Genomic DNA, 20620 nt, shown 5'->3' with positions numbered 1-20620 from the left:
AAGTTCATTAGATGAAAACCAACAAAAGCTTGACAAGAATCACGAAAAGTTCTTGTATTTTAAGAAAAAATCTTACTCTATTAAGGAAAAAACTTCCAGCTCGCTGAAATATGTTCATTTGCTGAAAACCATCAAAACCACGAAAAGTTCTTGTATTTGAAGATAAAATCTTTTTGCTTTGAAGAAGAAAGATCCAGCTGACTGAAATAAGTTCATTAGATGAAAACCAACAAAAATTGACAAGAACCACGAAAAGTTCTTGTATTTTAAGATAAAATCTTACGCTATTAAAGAAAAAACTTCCAGCTCGCTGAAATCTGTTCATTTGCTGAAAACCAACAAAACCACGAAAAGTTCTTGTATTTGAAGATAAAATCTTTTTGCTTTGAAGAAGAAAGATCTAGCTGACTGAAATAAGTTCATTAGATGAAAACCAACAAAAATTGACAAGAACCACGAAAAGTTCTTGTATTTTAAGATAAAATCTTACTCTATTAAGGAAAAAACTTCCAGCTCGCTGAAATCTGTTCATTTGCTGAAAACCATCAAAACCACCAAAAGTTCTTGTATTTGAAGATAAAATCTTTTTGCTTTGAAGAAGAAAGATCTAGCTGACTGAAATAAGTTCATTAGATGAAAACCAACAAAAATTGACAAGAACCACGAAAAGTTCTTGTATTTTAAGATAAAATCTTACTCTATTAAGGAAAAAACATCCAGCTCGCTGAAATATGTTCATTTGCTGAAAACCATCAAAACCACGTAAAGTTCTTGTATTTGAAGATAAAATCTTTTTGCTTTGAAGAAGAAAGATCTAGCTGACTGAAATAAGTTCATTAGATGAAAACCAACAAAAATTGACAAGAACCACGAAAAGTTCTTGTATTTTAAGATAAAATCTTACTCTATTAAGGAAAAAACTTCCAGTTCGCTGAATTATGTTCATTTGCTGAAAACCATCAAAACCACGAAAAGTTCTTGTATTTGAAGATAAAATCTTTTTGCTTTGAAGAAGAAAGATCTAGCTGACTGAAATAAGTTCATTGGATGAAAACCAACCAAAGTTGACAAGAACCACGAAAAGTTCTTGTATTTTAAGATAAAATCTTAGGCTATTAAAGAAAAAACTTCCAGCTCGCTGAAATCTGTTCTTTTGCTGAAAACCATCAAAACCACGAAAAGTTCTTGTATTTGAAGATAAAATATTTTTGCTTTGAAGAAGAAAGATCTAGCTGACTGAAATAAGTTCATTAGATGAAAACCAACAAAAATTGACAAGAACCACGAAAAGTTCTTGTATTTTGAGATAAAATCTTTCTCTATTCAGGAAAAAACTTCCAGCTCGCTGAAATATGTTCATTTGCTGAAAACCATCAAAACCACGAAAAGTTCTTGTATTTGAAGATAAAATCTTTTTGCTTTGAAGAAGAAAGATCGAGCTGACTGAAATAAGTTCATTCGATGAAAACCAACAAAAATTGACAAGAACCACGAAAAGTTCTTGTATTTTAAGATAAAATCTTACGCTATTAAAGAAAAAAGTCCCAGCTCGCTGAAATATGTTCATTTGCTGAAAACCAACAAAACCACGAAAAGTTCTTGTATTTGAAGATAAAATCTTTTTTCTTTGAAGAAGAAAGATCTAGCTGACTGAAATAAGTTCATTAGATGAAAACCAACAAAAATTGACAAGAACCACGAAAAGTTCTTGTATTTTAAGATAAAATCTTACTCTATTAAGGAAAAAACTTCCAGCTCGCTGAAATATGTTCATTTGCTGAAAACCATCAAAACCACGAAAAGTTCTTGTATTTGAAGATAAAATCTTTTTGCTTTGAAGAAGAAAGATCTAGCTGACTGAAATAAGTTCATTCGATGAAAACCAACAAAAATTGACAAGAACCACGAAAAGTTCTTGTATTTTAAGATAAAATCTTACTCTATTAAGGAAAAAACATCCAGCTCGCTGAAATATGTTCATTTGCTGAAAACCATCAAAACCACGAAAAGTTCTTGTATTTGAAGATAAAATCTTTTTGCTTTGAAGAAGAAAGATCTAGTTGACTGAAATACGTTCATTAGATGAAAACCAACAAAAATTGACAAGAACCACGAAAAGTTCTTGTATTTTAAGATAAAATCTTACTCTATTAAGGAAAAATCTTCCAGCTCGCTGAAAGCTGTTCATTTGCTGAAAACCATCAAAACCACCAAAAGTTCTTGTATTTGAAGATAAAATCTTTTTGCTTTGAAGAAGAAAGATCTAGCTGACTGAAATAAGTTCATTAGATGAAAACCAACAAAAATTGACAAGAACCACGAAAAGTTCTTGTATTTTAAGATAAAATCTTACTCTATTAAGGAAAAAACATCCAGCTCGCTGAAATATGTTCATTTGCTGAAAACCATCAAAACCACGAAAAGTTCTTGTATTTGAAGATAAAATCTTTTTGCTTTGAAGAAGAAAGATCTAGCTGACTGAAATAAGTTCATTAGATGAAAACCAACAAAAATTGACAAGAATCACGAAAAGTTCTTGTATTTTAAGATAAAATCTTGCTCTATTAAGGAAAAAACTTCCAGTTCGCAAAATTATGTTCATTTGCTGAAAACCTTCAAAACCACGAAAAGTTATTGTATTTGAAGATAAAATCTTTTTGCTTTGAAGAAGAAAGATCCAGCTGACTGAAATAAGTTCATTAGATGAAAACCAACAAAAATTGACAAGAACCACGAAAAGTTCTTGTATTTTAAGATAAAATCTTACGCTATTAAGGAAAAAACTTCCAGCTCGCTGAAATATGTTCATTTGCTGAAAACCATCAAAACCACGAAAAGTTCTTGTATTTGAAGATAAAATCTTTTTGCTTTGAAGAAGAAAGATCTAGCTGACTGAAATAAGTTCATTCGATGAAAACCAACAAAAATTGACAAGAACCACGAAAAGTTCTTGTACTTTAACATAAAATCTTACTCTGTTAAGGAAAAAACTTCCAGCTCGCTGAAATATGTTCATTTGCTGAAAACCATCAAAACCACGAAAAGTTCTTGTATTTGAAGATAAAATCTTTTTGCTTTGAAGAAGAAAGATCTAGCTGACTGAAATAAGTTCATTAGATGAAAACCAACAAAATTTGACAAGAACCACGAAAAGTTCTTGTATTTTAAGATAAAATCTTACTCTATTAAGGAAAAACTTCCAGCATCGCTGAAATATGTTCATTTGCTGAAAATCACCAAAACCACGAAAAGTTCTTGAATTTGAAGATAAAATCTTTTTGCTTTGAAGAAGAAAGATCTAGCTGACTGAAATAAGTTCATTAGATGAAAACCAACAAAAATTGACAAGAACCACGAAAAGTTCTTGTATTTTAAGATAAAATCTTACTCTATTAAGGAAAAAACTTCCAGCTCGCTGAAATATGTTCATTTGCTGAAAACCATCAAAACCACGAAAAGTTCTTGTATTTGAAGATAAAATCTTTTTGCTTTGAAGAAGAAAGATCTAGCTGACTGAAATAAGTTCATTAGATGAAAACCAACAAAAATTGACAAGAACCACGAAAAGTTCTTGTATTTTAAGATAAAATCTTACGCTGTAAAAGAAAAAACTCCCAGCTCGCTGAAATATGTTCATTTGCTGAAAACCAACAAAACCACGAAAAGTTCTTGTACTTGAAGATAAAATCTTTTTTCTTTGAAGAAGAAAGATCTAGCTGACTGAAATAAGTTCATCAGATGAAAACCAACAAAAATTGACAAGAACCACGAAAAGTTCTTGTATTTTAAGATAAAATCTTACTCTATTAAGGAAAAAACTTCCAGCTCGCTGAAATATGTTCATTTGCTGAAAACCATCAAAACCACGAAAAGTTCTTGTATTTGAAGATAAAATCTTTTTGCTTTGAAGAAGAAAGATCTAGCTGACTGAAATAAGTTCATTAGATGAAAACCAACAAAAATTGACAAGAACCACGAAAAGTTCTTGTATTTTAAGATAAAATCTTACTCTATTAAGGAAAAAACTTCCAGCTCGCTGAAATATGTTCATTTGCTGAAAACCAGCAAAACCACGAAAAGTTCTTGTATTTGAAGATAAAATCTTTTTGCTTTGAAGAAGAAAGATCTAGCTGACTGAAATAAGTTCATTGGATGAAAACCAACAAAAATTGACAAGAACCACGAAAAGTTCTTGTCTTTTAAGATAAAATCTTACTCTATCAAGGAAAAAACTTCCAGCTCGCTGAAATATGTTCATTTGCTGAAAACCATCAAAACCACGAAAAGTTCTTGTATTTGAAGATAAAATCTTTTTGCTTTGAAGAAGAAAGATCCAGCTGACTGAAATAAGTTCATTAGATGAAAACCAACAAAAATTGACAAGAACCACGAAAAGTTCTTGTATTTTAAGATAAAATCTTACTCTATTAAGGAAAAAACTTCCAGTTCGCTGAATTATGTTCATTTGCTGAAAACCATCAAAACCACGAAAAGTTCTTGTGTTTGAAGATAAAATCTTTTTGCTTTGAAGAAGAAAGATCTAGCTGACTGAAATAAGTTCATTAGATGAAAACCAACAAAAATTGACAAGAACCACGAAAAGTTCTTGTATTTTAAGATAAAATCTTACTCTAATAAGTAAAAAACTTCCAGCTCGCTGAAATCTGTTCATTTGCTGAAAACCATCAAAACCACGAAAAGTTCTTGTATTTGAAGATAACATCTTTTTGCTTTGAAGAAGAAAGATCTAGCTGACTGAAATAAGTTCATTAGATGAAAACCAACAAAATTTGACAAGAACCACGAAAACTTCTTGTATTTTAAGATAATATCTTACGCTATTAAAGAAAAAACTTCTGGCTCGCTGAAATATGTTCATTTGCTGAAAACCAACAAAACCACGAAAAGTTCTTGTATTTGAAGATAAAATCTTTTTGCTTTGAAGAAGAAAGATCCAGCTGACTGAAATAAGTTCATTGGATGAAAACCAACAAAAATTGACAAGAACCAAAAAAAGTTCTTGTATTTTAAGATAAAATCTTAGGCTATTAAAGAAAAAACTTCCAGCTCGCTGAAATATGTTCATTTGCTGAAAACCATCAAAACCACGAAAAGTTCTTGTATTTGAAGATAAAATCTTTTTGCTTTGAAGAAGAAAGATCCAGCTGACTGAAATAAGTTCATCAGATGAAAACCAACAAAAATTGACAAGAACCACGAAAAGTTCTTGTATTTTAAGATAAAATCTTACTCTATTAAGGAAAAAACTTCCAGCTCGCTGAAATCTGTTCATTTGCTGAAAACCAACAAAACCACGAAAAGTTCTTGTATTTGAAGATAAAATCTTTTTGCTTTGACGAAGAAAGATCCAGCTGACTGAAATAAGTTCATGAGATGAAAACCAACAAAAATTGACAAGAACCACGAAAAGTTCTTGTATTTTAAGATAAAATCTTACTCTATTCAGGAAAAAACTTCCAGCTCGCTGAAATATGTTCATTTGCTGAAAACCATCAAAACCACGAAAAGTTCTTGTATTTGAAGATAAAATCTTTTTGCTTTGAAGAAGAAAGATCTAGCTGACTGAAATAAGTTCATTAGATGAAAACCAACAAAAATTGACAAGAACCACGAAAAGTTCTTGTATTTTAAGATAAAATCTTACGCTATTGAAGAAAAAACTCCCAGCTCGCTGAAATATGTTAATTTGCTGAAAACCAACAAAACCACGAAAAGTTCTTGTATTTGAAGATAAAATCTTTTTTCTTTGAAGAAGAAAGATCCAGCTGACTGAAATAAGTTCATTAGATGAAAACCAACAAAAATTGACAAGAACCACGAAATGTTCTTGTATTTTAAGATAAAATCTTACGCTATTAAGGAAAAAACTTCCAGCTCGCTGAAATATGTTCATTTGCTGAAAACCATCAAAACCACGAAAAGTTCTTGTATTTGAAGATAAAATCTTTTTGCTTTGAAGAAGAAAGATCTAGCTGACTGAAATAAGTTCATTGGATGAAAACCAACAAAAATTGACAAGAACCACGAAAAGTTCTTGTATTTTAAGATAAAATCTTACTCTATGAAGGAAAAAACTTCCAGCTCGCTGAAATATGTACATTTGCTGAAAACCATTAAAACTACGAAAAGTTCTTGTATTTGAAGATAAAATCTTTCTGCTTTGAAGAAGAAAGATCCAGCTGACTGAAATAAGTTCATTAGATGAAAACCAACAAAAATTGACAAGAACCACGAAAAGTCCTTGTATTTTAAGATAAAATCTTACTCTATTAAGGAAAAAATTTCCAGTTCGCTGAATTATGTTCATTTGCTGAAAACCATCAAAACCACGAAAAGTTCTTGTATTTGAAGATAAAATCTTTTTGCTTTGAAGAAGAAAGATCTAGCTGACTGAAATAAGTTCATTGGATGAAAACCAACAAAAATTGACAAGAACCACGAAAAGTTCTTGTCTTTTAAGATAAAATCTTACTCTATTAAGGAAAAAACTTCCAGCTCGCTGAAATATGTTCATTTGCTGAAAACCATCAAAACCACGAAAAGTTCTTGTATTTGAAGATAAAATCTTTTTGCTTTGAAGAAGAAAGATCCAGCTGACTGAAATAAGTTCATTAGATGAAAACCAACAAAAATTGACAAGAACCACGAAAAGTTCTTGTATTTTAAGATAAAATCTTACTCTATTAAGGAAAAAACTTCCAGTTCGCTGAATTATGTTCATTTGCTGAAAACCATCAAAACCACGAAAAGTTCTTGTGTTTGAAGATAAAATCTTTTTGCTTTGAAGAAGAAAGATCTAGCTGACTGAAATAAGTTCATTAGATGAAAACCAACAAAAATTGACAAGAACCACGAAAAGTTCTTGTATTTTAAGATAAAATCTTACTCTATTAAGGAAAAAACTTCCAGCTCGCTGAAATCTGTTCATTTGCTGAAAACCATCAAAACCACGAAAAGTTCTTGTATTTGAAGATAACATCTTTTTGCTTTGAAGAAGAAAGATCTAGCTGACTGAAATAAGTTCATTGGATGAAAACCAACAAAATTTGACAAGAACCACGAAAACTTCTTGTATTTTAAGATAATATCTTACGCTATTAAAGAAAAAACTTCTGGCTCGCTGAAATATGTTCATTTGCTGAAATCCAACAAAACCACGAAAAGTTCTTGTATTTGAAGATAAAATCTTTTTGCTTTGAAGAAGAAAGATCCAGCTGACTGAAATAAGTTCATTGGATGAAAACCAACAAAAATTGACAAGAACCAAAAAAAGTTCTTGTATTTTAAGATAAAATCTTACTCTATTAAGGAAAAAACTTCCAGCTCGCTGAAATATGTTCATTTGCTGAAAACCATCAAAACCACGAAAAGTTCTTGTATTTGAAGATAAAATCTTTTTGCTTTGAAGAAGAAAGATCTAGCTGACTGAAATAAGTTCATTAGATGAAAACCAACAAAAATTGACAAGAACCACGAAAAGTTCTTGTATTTTAAGATAAAATCTTACGCTATTGAAGAAAAAACTCCCAGCTCGCTGAAATATGTTAATTTGCTGAAAACCAACAAAACCACGAAAAGTTCTTGTATTTGAAGATAAAATCTTTTTTCTTTGAAGAAGAAAGATCCAGCTGACTGAAATAAGTTCATTCGATGAAAACCAACAAAAATTGACAAGAACCACGAAAAGTTCTTGTATTTTAAGATAAAATCTTAGGCTATTAAAGAAAAAACATCCAGCTCGCTGAAATCTGTTCATTTGCTGAAAACCATCAAAACCACGAAAAGTTCTTGTATTTGAAGATAAAATCTTTTTGCTTTGAAGAAGAAAGATCTGGCTGACTGAAATAAGTTCATTAGATGAAAACCAACAAAAATTGACAAGAACCACGAAAAGTTCTTGTATTTTAAGATAAAATCTTACTCTATGAAGGAAAAAACTTCCAGCTCGCTGAAATATGTTCATTTGCTGAAAACCATCAAAACCACGAAAAGTTCTTGTATTTGAAGATAAAATCTTTTTGCTTTGACGAAGAAAGATCTAGCTGACTGAAATAAGTTCATAAGATGAAAACCAACAAAAATTGACAAGAACCACGAAAAGTTCTTGTATTTTAAGATAAAATCTTAGGCTATTGAAGAAAATACTTCCAGCTCGCTGAAATCTGTTCATTTGCTGAAAACCATCAAAACCACGAAAAGTTCTTGTATTTGAAGATAAAATCTTTTTGCTTTGAAGAAGAAAGATCTAGCTGACTGAAATAAGTTCATGAGATGAAAACCAACAAAAATTGACAAGAACCACGAAAAGTTCTTGTATTTTAAGATAAAATCTTACTCTATGAAGGAAAAAACTTCCAGCTCGCTGAAATATGTTCATTTGCTGAAAACGATCAAAACCACGAAAAGTTCTTGTATTTGAAGATAAAATCTTTTTGCTTTGAAGAAGAAAGATCTAGCTGACTGAAATAAGTTCATTGGATGAAAACCAACAAAAGTTGACAAGAACCACGAAAAGTTCTTGTATTTTAAGATAAAATCTTACGCTATTAAAGAAAAAACTCCCAGCTCGCTGAAATATGTTCATTTGCTGAAAACCAACAAAACCACGAAAAGTTCTTGTATTTGAAGATAAAATCTTTTTTCTTTGAAGAAGAAAGATCCAGCTGACTGAAATAAGTTCATTGGATGAAAACCAACAAAAATGGACAAGAACAAGAAAAGTTCTTGTATTTTAAGATAAAATCTTACTCTATTAAGGAAAAAACTTCCAGCTCGCTGAAATCTGTTCATTTGCTGAAAACCAACAAAACCACGAAAAGTTCTTGTATTTGAAGATAAAATCTTTTTGCTTTGACGAAGAAAGATCCAGCTGACTGAAATAAGTTCATGAGATGAAAACCAACAAAAATTGACAAGAACCACGAAAAGTTCTTGTATTTTAAGATAAAATCTTACTCTATTCAGGAAAAAACTTCCAGCTCGCTGAAATATGTTCATTTGCTGAAAACCATCAAAACCACGAAAAGTTCTTGTATTTGAAGATAAAATCTTTTTGCTTTGAAGAAGAAAGATCTAGCTGACTGAAATAAGTTCATTAGATGAAAACCAACAAAAATTGACAAGAACCACGAAAAGTTCTTGTATTTTAAGATAAAATCTTACGCTATTGAAGAAAAAACTCCCAGCTCGCTGAAATATGTTAATTTGCTGAAAACCAACAAAACCACGAAAAGTTCTTGTATTTGAAGATAAAATCTTTTTTCTTTGAAGAAGAAAGATCCAGCTGACTGAAATAAGTTCATTAGATGAAAACCAACAAAAATTGACAAGAACCACGAAATGTTCTTGTATTTTAAGATAAAATCTTACGCTATTAAGGAAAAAACTTCCAGCTCGCTGAAATATGTTCATTTGCTGAAAACCATCAAAACCACGAAAAGTTCTTGTATTTGAAGATAAAATCTTTTTGCTTTGAAGAAGAAAGATCTAGCTGACTGAAATAAGTTCATTGGATGAAAACCAACAAAAATTGACAAGAACCACGAAAAGTTCTTGTATTTTAAGATAAAATCTTACTCTATGAAGGAAAAAACTTCCAGCTCGCTGAAATATGTACATTTGCTGAAAACCATTAAAACTACGAAAAGTTCTTGTATTTGAAGATAAAATCTTTTTGCTTTGAAGAAGAAAGATCCAGCTGACTGAAATAAGTTCATTAGATGAAAACCAACAAAAATTGACAAGAACCACGAAAAGTCCTTGTATTTTAAGATAAAATCTTACTCTATTAAGGAAAAAATTTCCAGTTCGCTGAATTATGTTCATTTGCTGAAAACCATCAAAACCACGAAAAGTTCTTGTATTTGAAGATAAAATCTTTTTGCTTTGAAGAAGAAGGATCTAGCTGACTGAAATAAGTTCATTGGATGAAAACCAACAAAAATTGACAAGAACCACGAAAAGTTCTTGTCTTTTAAGATAAAATCTTACTCTATTAAGGAAAAAACTTCCAGCTCACTGAAATATGTTCATTTGCTGAAAACCATCAAAACCACGAAAAGTTCTTGTATTTGAAGATAAAATCTTTTTGCTTTGAAGAAGAAAGATCCAGCTGACTGAAATAAGTTCATTAGATGAAAACCAACAAAAATTGACAAGAACCACGAAAAGTTCTTGTATTTTAAGATAAAATCTTACTCTATTAAGGAAAAAACTTCCAGTTCGCTGAATTATGTTCATTTGCTGAAAACCATCAAAACCACGAAAAGTTCTTGTGTTTGAAGATAAAATCTTTTTGCTTTGAAGAAGAAAGATCGAGCTGACTGAAATAAGTTCATTAGATGAAAACCAACAAAAATTGACAAGAACCACGAAAAGTTCTTGTATTTTAAGATAAAATCTTACTCTATTAAGGAAAAAACTTCCAGCTCGCTGAAATCTGTTCATTTGCTGAAAACCATCAAAACCACGAAAAGTTCTTGTATTTGAAGATAAAATCTTTTTGCTTTGAAGAAGAAAGATCTAGCTGACTGAAATAAGTTCATTAGATGAAAACCAACAAAATTTGACAAGAACCACGAAAACTTCTTGTATTTTAAGATAATATCTTACGCTATTAAAGAAAAAACTTCTGGCTCGCTGAAATATGTTCATTTGCTGAAAACCAACAAAACCACGACAAGTTCTTGTATTTGAAGATAAAATCTTTTTGCTTTGAAGAAGAAAGATCCAGCTGACTGAAATAAGTTCATTGGATGAAAACCAACAAAAATTGACAAGAACCAAAAAAAGTTCTTGTATTTTAAGATAAAATCTTACTCTATTCAGGAAAAAACTTCCAGCTCGCTGAAATATGTTCATTTGCTGAAAACCATCAAAACCACGAAAAGTTCTTGGATTTGAAGATAAAATCTTTTTGCTTTGAAGAAGAAAGATCTAGCTGACTGAAATAAGTTCATCAGATGAAAACCAACAAAAATTGACAAGAACCACGAAAAGTTCTTGTATTTTAAGATAAAATCTTAGGCTATTAAAGAAAAAACTTCCAGCTCGCTGAAATATGTTCATTTGCTGAAAACCATCAAAACCACGAGAAGTTCTTGTATTTGAAGATAAAATCTTTTTGCTTTGAAGAAGAAAGATCCAGCTGACTGAAATAAGTTCATCAGATGAAAACCAACAAAAATTGACAAGAACCACGAAAAGTTCTTGTATTTTAAGATAAAATCTTACTCTATTAAGGAAAAAACTTCCAGCTCGCTGAAATCTGTTCATTTGCTGAAAACCAACAAAACCACGAAAAGTTCTTGTATTTGAAGATAAAATCTTTTTGCTTTGACGAAGAAAGATCCAGCTGACTGAAATAAGTTCATGAGATGAAAACCAACAAAAATTGACAAGAACCACGAAAAGTTCTTGTATTTTAAGATAAAATCTTACTCTATTCAGGAAAAAACTTCCAGCTCGCTGAAATATGTTCATTTGCTGAAAACCATCAAAACCACGAAAAGTTCTTGTATTTGAAGATAAAATCTTTTTGCTTTGACGAAGAAAGATCTAGCTGACTGAAATAAGTTCATTAGATGAAAACCAACAAAAATTGACAAGAACCACGAAAAGTTCTTGTATTTTAAGATAAAATCTTACTCTATTCAGGAAAAAACTTCCAGCTCGCTGAAATATGTTCATTTGCTGAAAACCATCAAAACCACGAAAAGTTCTTGTATTTGAAGATAAAATCTTTTTGCTTTGAAGAAGAAAGATCTAGCTGACTGAAATAAGTTCATTAGATGAAAACCAACAAAAATTGACAAGAACCACGAAAAGTTCTTGTATTTTAAGATAAAATCTTAGGCTATTGAAGAAAAAACTTCCAGCTCGCTGAAATCTGTTCATTTGCTGAAAACCATCAAAACCACGAAAAGTTCTTGTATTTGAAGATAAAATCTTTTTGCTTTGAAGAAGAAAGAACTAGCTGACTGAAATAAGTTCATGAGATGAAAACCAACAAAAATTGACAAGAACCACGAAAAGTTCTTGTATTTTAAGATAAAATCTTACTCTATGAAGGAAAAAACTTCCAGCTCGCTGAAATATGTTCATTTGCTGAAAACGATCAAAACCACGAAAAGTTCTTGCATTTGAAGATAAAATCTTTTTGCTTTGAAGAAGAAAGATCTAGCTGACTGAAATAAGTTCATTGGATGAAAACCAACAAAAGTTGACAAGAACCACGAAAAGTTCTTGTATTTTAAGATAAAATCTTACGCTATTAAAGAAAAAACTCCCAGCTCGCTGAAATATGTTCATTTGCTGAAAACCAACAAAACCACGAAAAGTTCTTGTATTTGAAGATAAAATCTTTTTTCTTTGAAGAAGAAAGATCCAGCTGACTGAAATAAGTTCATTGGATGAAAACCAACAAAAATGGACAAGAACAAGAAAAGTTCTTGTATTTTAAGATAAAATCTTACTCAATTAAGGAAAAAACTTCCAGCTCACTGAAATATGTTCATTTGCTGAAAACCATAAAAACCACGAAAAGTTCTTGTATTTGAAGATGAAATCTTTTTGCTTTGAAGAAGAAAGATCTAGCTGACTGAAATAAGTTCATTAGATGAAAACCAACAAAAATTGACAAGAACCACGAAAAGTTCTTGTATTTTAAGATAAAATCTTAGGCTATTAAAGAAAAAACTTCCAGCTCGCTGAAATCTGTTCATTTGCTGAAAACCATCAAAACCACGAAAAGTTCTTGTATTTGAAGATAAAATCTTTTTGCTTTGAAGAAGAAAGATCTAGCTGACTGAAATAAGTTCATTCGATGAAAACCAACAAAAATTGACAAGAACCACGAAAAGTTCTTGTATTTTAAGATAAAATCTTACTCTATTAAGGAAAAAACGTCCAGCTCGCTGAAATCTGTTCATTTGCTGAAAACCAACAAAACCACCAAAAGTTCTTGTATTTGAAGATAAAATCTTTTTGCTTTGACGAAGAAAGATCTAGCTGACTGAAATAAGTTCATTAGATGAAAACCAACAAAAATTGACAAGAACCACGAAAAGTTCTTGTATTTTAAGATAAAATCTTAGGCTATTAAAGAAAAAACTTCCAGCTCGCTGAAATCTGTTCATTTGCTGAAAACCATCAAAACCACGAAAAGTTCTTGTATTTGAAGATAAAATCTTTTTGCTTTGAAGAAGAAAGATCTCGCTGACTGAAATAAGTTCATTAGATGAAAACCAACAAAAATTGACAAGAACCACGAAAAGTTCTTGTATTTTAAGATAAAATCTTACTCTATTCAGGAAAAAACTTCCAGCTCGCTGAAATATGTTCATTTGCTGAAAACCATCAAAACCACGAAAAGTTCTTGTATTTGAAGATAAAATCTTTTTGCTTTGAAGAAGAAAGATCTAGCTGACTGAAATAAGTTCATTAGATGAAAACCAACAAAAATTGACAAGAACCACGAAAAGTTCTTGTATTTTAAGATAAAATCTTACGCTATTGAAGAAAAAACTCCCAGCTCGCTGAAATATGTTAATTTGCTGAAAACCAACAAAACCACGAAAAGTTCTTGTATTTGAAGATAAAATCTTTTTGCTTTGAAGAAGAAAGATCCAGCTGACTGAAATAAGTTCATTCGATGAAAACCAACAAAAATTGACAAGAACCACGAAAAGTTCTTGTATTTTAAGATAAAATCTTAGGCTATTAAAGAAAAAACATCCAGCTCGCTGAAATCTGTTCATTTGCTGAAAACCATCAAAACCACGAAAAGTTCTTGTATTTGAAGATAAAATCTTTTTGCTTTGAAGAAGAAAGATCTGGCTGACTGAAATAAGTTCATTAGATGAAAACCAACAAAAATTGACAAGAACCACGAAAAGTTCTTGTATTTTAAGATAAAATCTTAGTCTATGAAGGAAAAAACTTCCAGCTCGCTGAAATATGTTCATTTGCTGAAAACCATCAAAACCACGAAAAGTTCTTGTATTTGAAGATAAAATCTTTTTGCTTTGACGAAGAAAGATCTAGCTGACTGAAATAAGTTCATTAGATGAAAACCAACAAAAATTGACAAGAACCACGAAAAGTTCTTGTATTTTAAGATAAAATCTTAGGCTATTGAAGAAAAAACTTCCAGCTCGCTGAAATCTGTTCATTTGCTGAAAACCATCAAAACCACGAAAAGTTCTTGAATTTGAAGATAAAATCTTTTTGCTTTGAAGAAGAAAGATCTAGCTGACTGAAATAAGTTCATGAGATGAAAACCAACAAAAATTGACAAGAACCACGAAAAGTTCTTGTATTTTAAGATAAAATCTTACTCTATGAAGGAAAAAACTTCCAGCTCGCTGAAATATGTTCATTTGCTGAAAACGATCAAAACCACGAAAAGTTCTTGTATTTGAAGATAAAATCTTTTTGCTTTGAAGAAGAAAGATCTAGCTGACTGAAATAAGTTCATTGGATGAAAACCAACAAAAGTTGACAAGAACCACGAAAAGTTCTTGTATTTTAAGATAAAATCTTACGCTATTAAAGAAAAAACTCCCAGCTCGCTGAAATATGTTCATTTGCTGAAAACCAACAAAACCACGAAAAGTTCTTGTATTTGAAGATAAAATCTTTTTTCTTTGAAGAAGAAAGATCCAGCTGACTGAAATAAGTTCATTGGATGAAAACCAACAAAAATGGACAAGAACAAGAAAAGTTCTTGTATTTTAAGATAAAATCTTACTCAATTAAGGAAAAAACTTCCAGCTCACTGAAATATGTTCATTTGCTGAAAACCATAAAAACCACGAAAAGTTCTTGTATTTGAAGATAAAATCTTTTTGCTTTGAAGAAGAAAGATCTAGCTGACTGAAATAAGTTCATTAGATGAAAACCAACAAAAATTGACAAGAACCACGAAAAGTTCTTGTATTTTAAGATAAAATCTTAGGCTATTAAAGAAAAAACTTCCAGCTCGCTGAAATCTGTTCATTTGCTGAAAACCATCAAAACCACGAAAAGTTCTTGTATTTGAAGATAAAATCTTTTTGCTTTGAAGAAGAAAGATCTAGCTGACTGAAATAAGTTCATTAGATGAAAACCAACAAAAATTGACATGAACCACGAAAAGTTCTTGTATTTTAAGATAAAATCTTACTCTATTAAGGAAAAAACGTCCAGCTCGCTGAAATCTGTTCATTTGCTGAAAACCAACAAAACCACCAAAAGTTCTTGTATTTGAAGATAAAATCTTTTTGCTTTGACGAAGAAAGATCTAGCTGACTGAAATAAGTTCATTAGATGAAAACCAACAAAAATTGACAAGAACCACGAAAAGTTCTTGTATTTTAAGATAAAATCTTAGGCTATTAAAGAAAAAACTTCCAGCTCGCTGAAATCTGTTCATTTGCTGAAAACCATCAAAACCACGAAAAGTTCTTGTATTTGAAGATAAAATCTTTTTGCTTTGAAGAAGAAAGATCTAGCTGACTGAAATAAGTTCATTAGATGAAAACCAACAAAAATTGACAAGAACCACGAAAAGTTCTTGTATTTTAAGATAAAATCTTGCGCTGTTAAAGAAAAAACTCCCAGCTCGCTGAAATATGTTCATTTGCTGAAAACCAACAAAACCACGAAAAGTTCTTGTATTTGAAGATAAAATCTTTTTTCTTTGAAGAAGAAAGATCCAGCTGACTGAAATAAGTTCATTAGATGAAAACCAACAAAAATTGACAAGAACCACGAAAAGTTCTTGTATTTTAAGATAAAATCTTACTCTATTAAGGAAAAAACTTCCAGCTCGCTGAAATATGTTCATTTGCTGAAAACCATCAAAACCACGAAAAGTTCTTGTATTTGAAGATAAAATCTTTTTGCTTTGAAGAAGAAAGATCTAGCTGACTGAAATAAGTTCATTAGATGAAAACCAACAAAAATTGACAAGAACCACGAAAAGTTCTTGTATTTTAAGATAATATCTTACGCTATTAAAGAAAAAACTTCTGGCTCGCTGAAATATGTTCATTTGCTGAAAACCAACAAAATCACGAAAAGTTCTTGTATTTGAAGATAAAATCTTTTTGCTTTGAAGAAGAAAGATCCAGCTGACTGAAATAAGTTCATTGGATGAAAACCAACAAAAATTGACAAGAACCACGAAAAGTTCTTGTATTTTAAGATAAAATCTTACTCTATTAAGGAAAAAACTTCCAGCTCGCTGAAATATGTTCATTTGCTGAAAACCATCAAAACCACGAAAAGTTCTTGTATTTGAAGATAAAATCTTTTTGCTTTGACGAAGAAAGATCTAGCTGACTGAAATAAGTTCATTAGATGAAAACCAACAAAAACTGACAAGAACCACGAAAGGTTCTTTTATTTTAAGATAAAATCTTAGGCTATTAAAGAAAAAACTTCCAGCTCGCTGAAATATGTTCATTTGCTGAAAACCATCAAAACCACGAAAAGTTCTTGTATTTGAAGATAAAATCTTTTTGCTTTGAAGAAGAAACATCTAGCTGACTGAAATAAGTTCATTAGATGAAAACCAACAAAAATTGACAAGAACCACGAAAAGTTCTTGTATTTTAAGATAAAATCTTAGGCTATTAAAGAAAAAACTTCCAGCTCGCTGAAATCTGTTCATTTGCTGAAAACCATCAAAACCACGAAAAGTTCTTGTATTTGAAGATAAAATCTTTTTGCTTTGAAGAAGAAAGATCTAGCTGACTGAAATAAGTTCATGAGATGAAAACCAACAAAAATTGACAAGAACCACGAAAAGTTCTTGTATTTTAAGATAAAATCTTACTCCATTCAGGAAAAAACTTCCAGCTCGCTGAAATATGTTCATTTGCTGAAAACCATCAAAACCACGAAAAGTTCTTGTATTTGAAGATAAAATCTTTTTGCTTTGACGAAGAAAGATCTAGCTGACTGAAATAAGTTCATTAGATGAAAACCAACAAAAATTGACAAGAACCACGAAAAGTTCTTGTATTTTAAGTTAAAATCTTAGGCTATTAAAGAAAAAACTTCCAGCTCGCTGAAATCTGTTCATTTGCTGAAAACCATCAAAACCACGAAAAGTTCTTGTATTTGAAGATAAAATCTTTTTGCTTTGAAGAAGAAAGATCTAGCTGACTGAAATAAGTTCATTAGATGAAAACCAACAAAAATTGACAAGAACCACGAAAAGTTCTTGTATTTTAAGATAAAATCTTACGCTGTTAAAGAAAAATCTCCCAGCTCGCTGAAATATGTTCATTTGCTGAAAACCAAAAAAACCACGAAAAGTTCTTGTATTTGAAGATAAAATCTTTTTTCTTTGAAGAAGAAAGATCCAGCTGACTGAAATAAGTTCATTAGATGAAAACCAACAAAAATTGACAAGAACCACGAAAAGTTCTTGTATTTTAAGATAAAATCTTACTCTATTAAGGAAAAAACTTCCAGCTCGCTGAAATATGTTCATTTGCTGAAAACCATCAAAACCACGAAAAGTTCTTGTATTTGAAGATAAAATCTTTTTGCTTTGAAGAAGAAAGATCTAGCTGACTGAAATAAGTTCATGAGATGAAAACCAACAAAAATTGACAAGAACCACGAAAAGTTCTTGTATTTTAAGATAATATCTTACGCTATTAAAGAAAAAACTTCTGGCTCGCTGAAATATGTTCATTTGCTGAAAACCAACAAAATCACGAAAAGTTCTTGTATTTGAAGATAAAATCTTTTTGCTTTGAAGAAGAAAGATCCAGCTGACTGAAATAAGTTCATTGGATGAAAACCAACAAAAATTGACAAGAACCACGAAAAGTTCTTGTATTTTAAGATAAAATCTTACTCTATTAAGGAAAAAACTTCCAGCTCGCTGAAATATGTTCATTTGCTGAAAACCATCAAAACCACGAAAAGTTCTTGTATTTCAAGATAAAATCTTTTTGCTTTGAAGAAGAAAGATCTAGCTGACTGAAATAAGTTCATTAGATGAAAACCAACAAAAATTGACAAGAACCACGAAAAGTTCTTGTATTTTAAGATAAAATCTTACTCTATTCAGGAAAAAACTTCCAGCTCGCTGAAATATGTTCATTTGCTGAAAACCATCAAAACCACGAAAAGTTCTTGTATTTGAAGATAAAATCTTTTTGCTTTGAAGAAGAAAGATCTAGCTGACTGAAATAAGTTCATCAGATGAAAACCAACAAAAATTGACAAGAACCACGAAAAGTTCTTGTATTTTAATATAAAATCTTACTCTATGAAGGAAAAAACTTCCAGCTCGCTGAAATATGTTCATTTGCTGAAAACCATCAAAACCACGAAAAGTTCTTGTATTTGAAGATAAAATCTTTTTGCTTTGACGAAGAAAGATCTCGCTGACTGAAATAAGTTCATGAGATGAAAACCAACAAAAATTGACAAGAACCACGAAAAGTTCTTGTATTTTAAGATAAAATCTTACTCTATTCAGGAAAAAACTTCCAGCTCGCTGAAATATGTTCATTTGCTGAAAACCATCAAAACCACGAAAAGTTCTTGTATTTGAAGATAAAATCTTTTTGCTTTGAAGAAGAAAGATCTAGCTGACTGAAATAAGTTCATTAGATGAAAACCAACAAAAATTGACAAGAACCACGAAAAGTTCTTGTATTTTAAGATAAAATCTTACGCTATTAAAGAAAAAACTCCCAGCTCGCTGAAATATGTTCATTTGCTGAAAACCAACAAAACCACGAAAAGTTCTTGTATTTGAAGATAAAATCTTTTTTCTTTGAAGAAGAAAGATCCAGCTGACTGAAATAAGTTCATTAGATGAAAACCAACACAAATTGACAAGAACCACGAAAAGTTCTTGTATTTTAAGATAAAATCTTACTCTATTAAGGAAAAAACTTCCAGCTCGCTGAAATATGTTCATTTGCTGAAAACCATCAAAACCACGAAAAGTTCTTGAATTTGAAGATAAAATCTTTTTGCTTTGAAGAAGAAAGATCTAGCTGACTGAAATAAGTTCATTGGATGAAAACCAACAAAAATTGACAAGAACCACGAAAAGTTCTTGTATTTTAAGATAAAATCTTACGCTATTAAATAAAAAAACTCCCAGCTCACTGAAATATGTTCATTTGCTGAAAACCATCAAAACCACGAAAAGTTCTTGTATTTGAAGATAAAATCTTTTTGCTTTGAAGAAGAAAGATCTAGCTGACTGAAATAAGTTCATTAGATGAAAACCAACAAAAATTGACAAGAACCACGAAAAGTTCTTGTATTTTAAGATAAAATCTTACTCTATTAAGGAAAAAACTTCCAGCTCGCTGAAATATGTTCATTTGCTGAAAACCATCAAAACCACGAAAAGTTCTTGTATTTGAAGATAAAATCTTTTTGCTTTGAAGAAGAAAGATCTAGCTGACTGAAATAAGTTCATTAGATGAAAACCAACAAAAATTGACAAGAACCACGAAAAGTTCTTGTATTTTAAGATAAAATCTTAGGCTATTAAAGAAAAAACTTCCAGCTCGCTGAAATCTGTTCATTTGCTGAAAACCATCAAAACCACGAAAAGTTCTTGTATTTGAAGATAAAATCTTTTTGCTTTGAAGAAGAAAGATCTAGCTGACTGAAATAAGTTCATTCGATGAAAACCAACAAAAATTGACAAGAACCACGAAAAGTTCTTGTATTTTAAGATAAAATCTTACTCTATTCAGGAAAAAACTTCCAGCTCGCTGAAATATGTTCATTTGCTGAAAACCATCAAAACCACGAAAAGTTCTTGTATTTGAAGATAAAATCTTTTTGCTTTGAAGAAGAAAGATCTAGCTGACTGAAATAAGTTCATTAGATGAAAACCAACAAAAATTGACAAGAACCACGAAAAGTTCTTGTATTTTAAGATAAAATCTTACTCTATGAAGGAAAAAACTTCCAGCTCGCTGAAATATGTTCATTTGCTGAAAACCATCAAAACCACGAAAAGTTCTTGTATTTGAAGATAAAATCTTTTTGCTTTGACGAAGAAAGATCTAGCTGACTGAAATAAGTTCATTAGATGAAAACCAACAAAAATTGACAAGAACCACGAAAAGTTCTTCTATTTGAAGATAAAATCTTTTTGCTTTGAAGAAGAAAGATCTAGCTGACTGAAATAAGTTCATTAGATGAAAACCAACAAAAATTGACAAGAACCACGAAAAGTTCTTGTATTTTAAGATAAAATCTTACGCTATTAAAGAAAAAACTCCCAGCTCGCTGAAATATGTTCATTTGCTGAAAACCAACAAAACCACGAAAAGTTCTTGTATTTGAAGATAAAATCTTTTTTCTTTGAAGAAGAAAGATCCAGCTGACTGAAATAAGTTCATTAGATGAAAACCAACAAAAATTGACAAGAACCACGAAAAGTTCTTGTATTTTAAGATAAAATCTTACTCTATTAAGGAAAAAACTTCCAGCTCGCTGAAATATGTTCATTTGCTGAAAAACATCAAAACCACGAAAAGTTCTTGAATTTGAAGATAAAATCTTTTTGCTTTGAAGAAGAAAGATCTAGCTGACTGAAATAAGTTCATTGGATGAAAAC

Source organism: Heptranchias perlo, unplaced genomic scaffold (assembly GCF_035084215.1).
Source record: "Heptranchias perlo isolate sHepPer1 unplaced genomic scaffold, sHepPer1.hap1 HAP1_SCAFFOLD_112, whole genome shotgun sequence".
Taxonomy (NCBI): Eukaryota; Metazoa; Chordata; class Chondrichthyes; order Hexanchiformes; family Hexanchidae; genus Heptranchias; species Heptranchias perlo.
The sequence above is the reverse complement of the archived record's forward strand: the minus strand, read 5'-3'. Positions refer to the sequence as shown.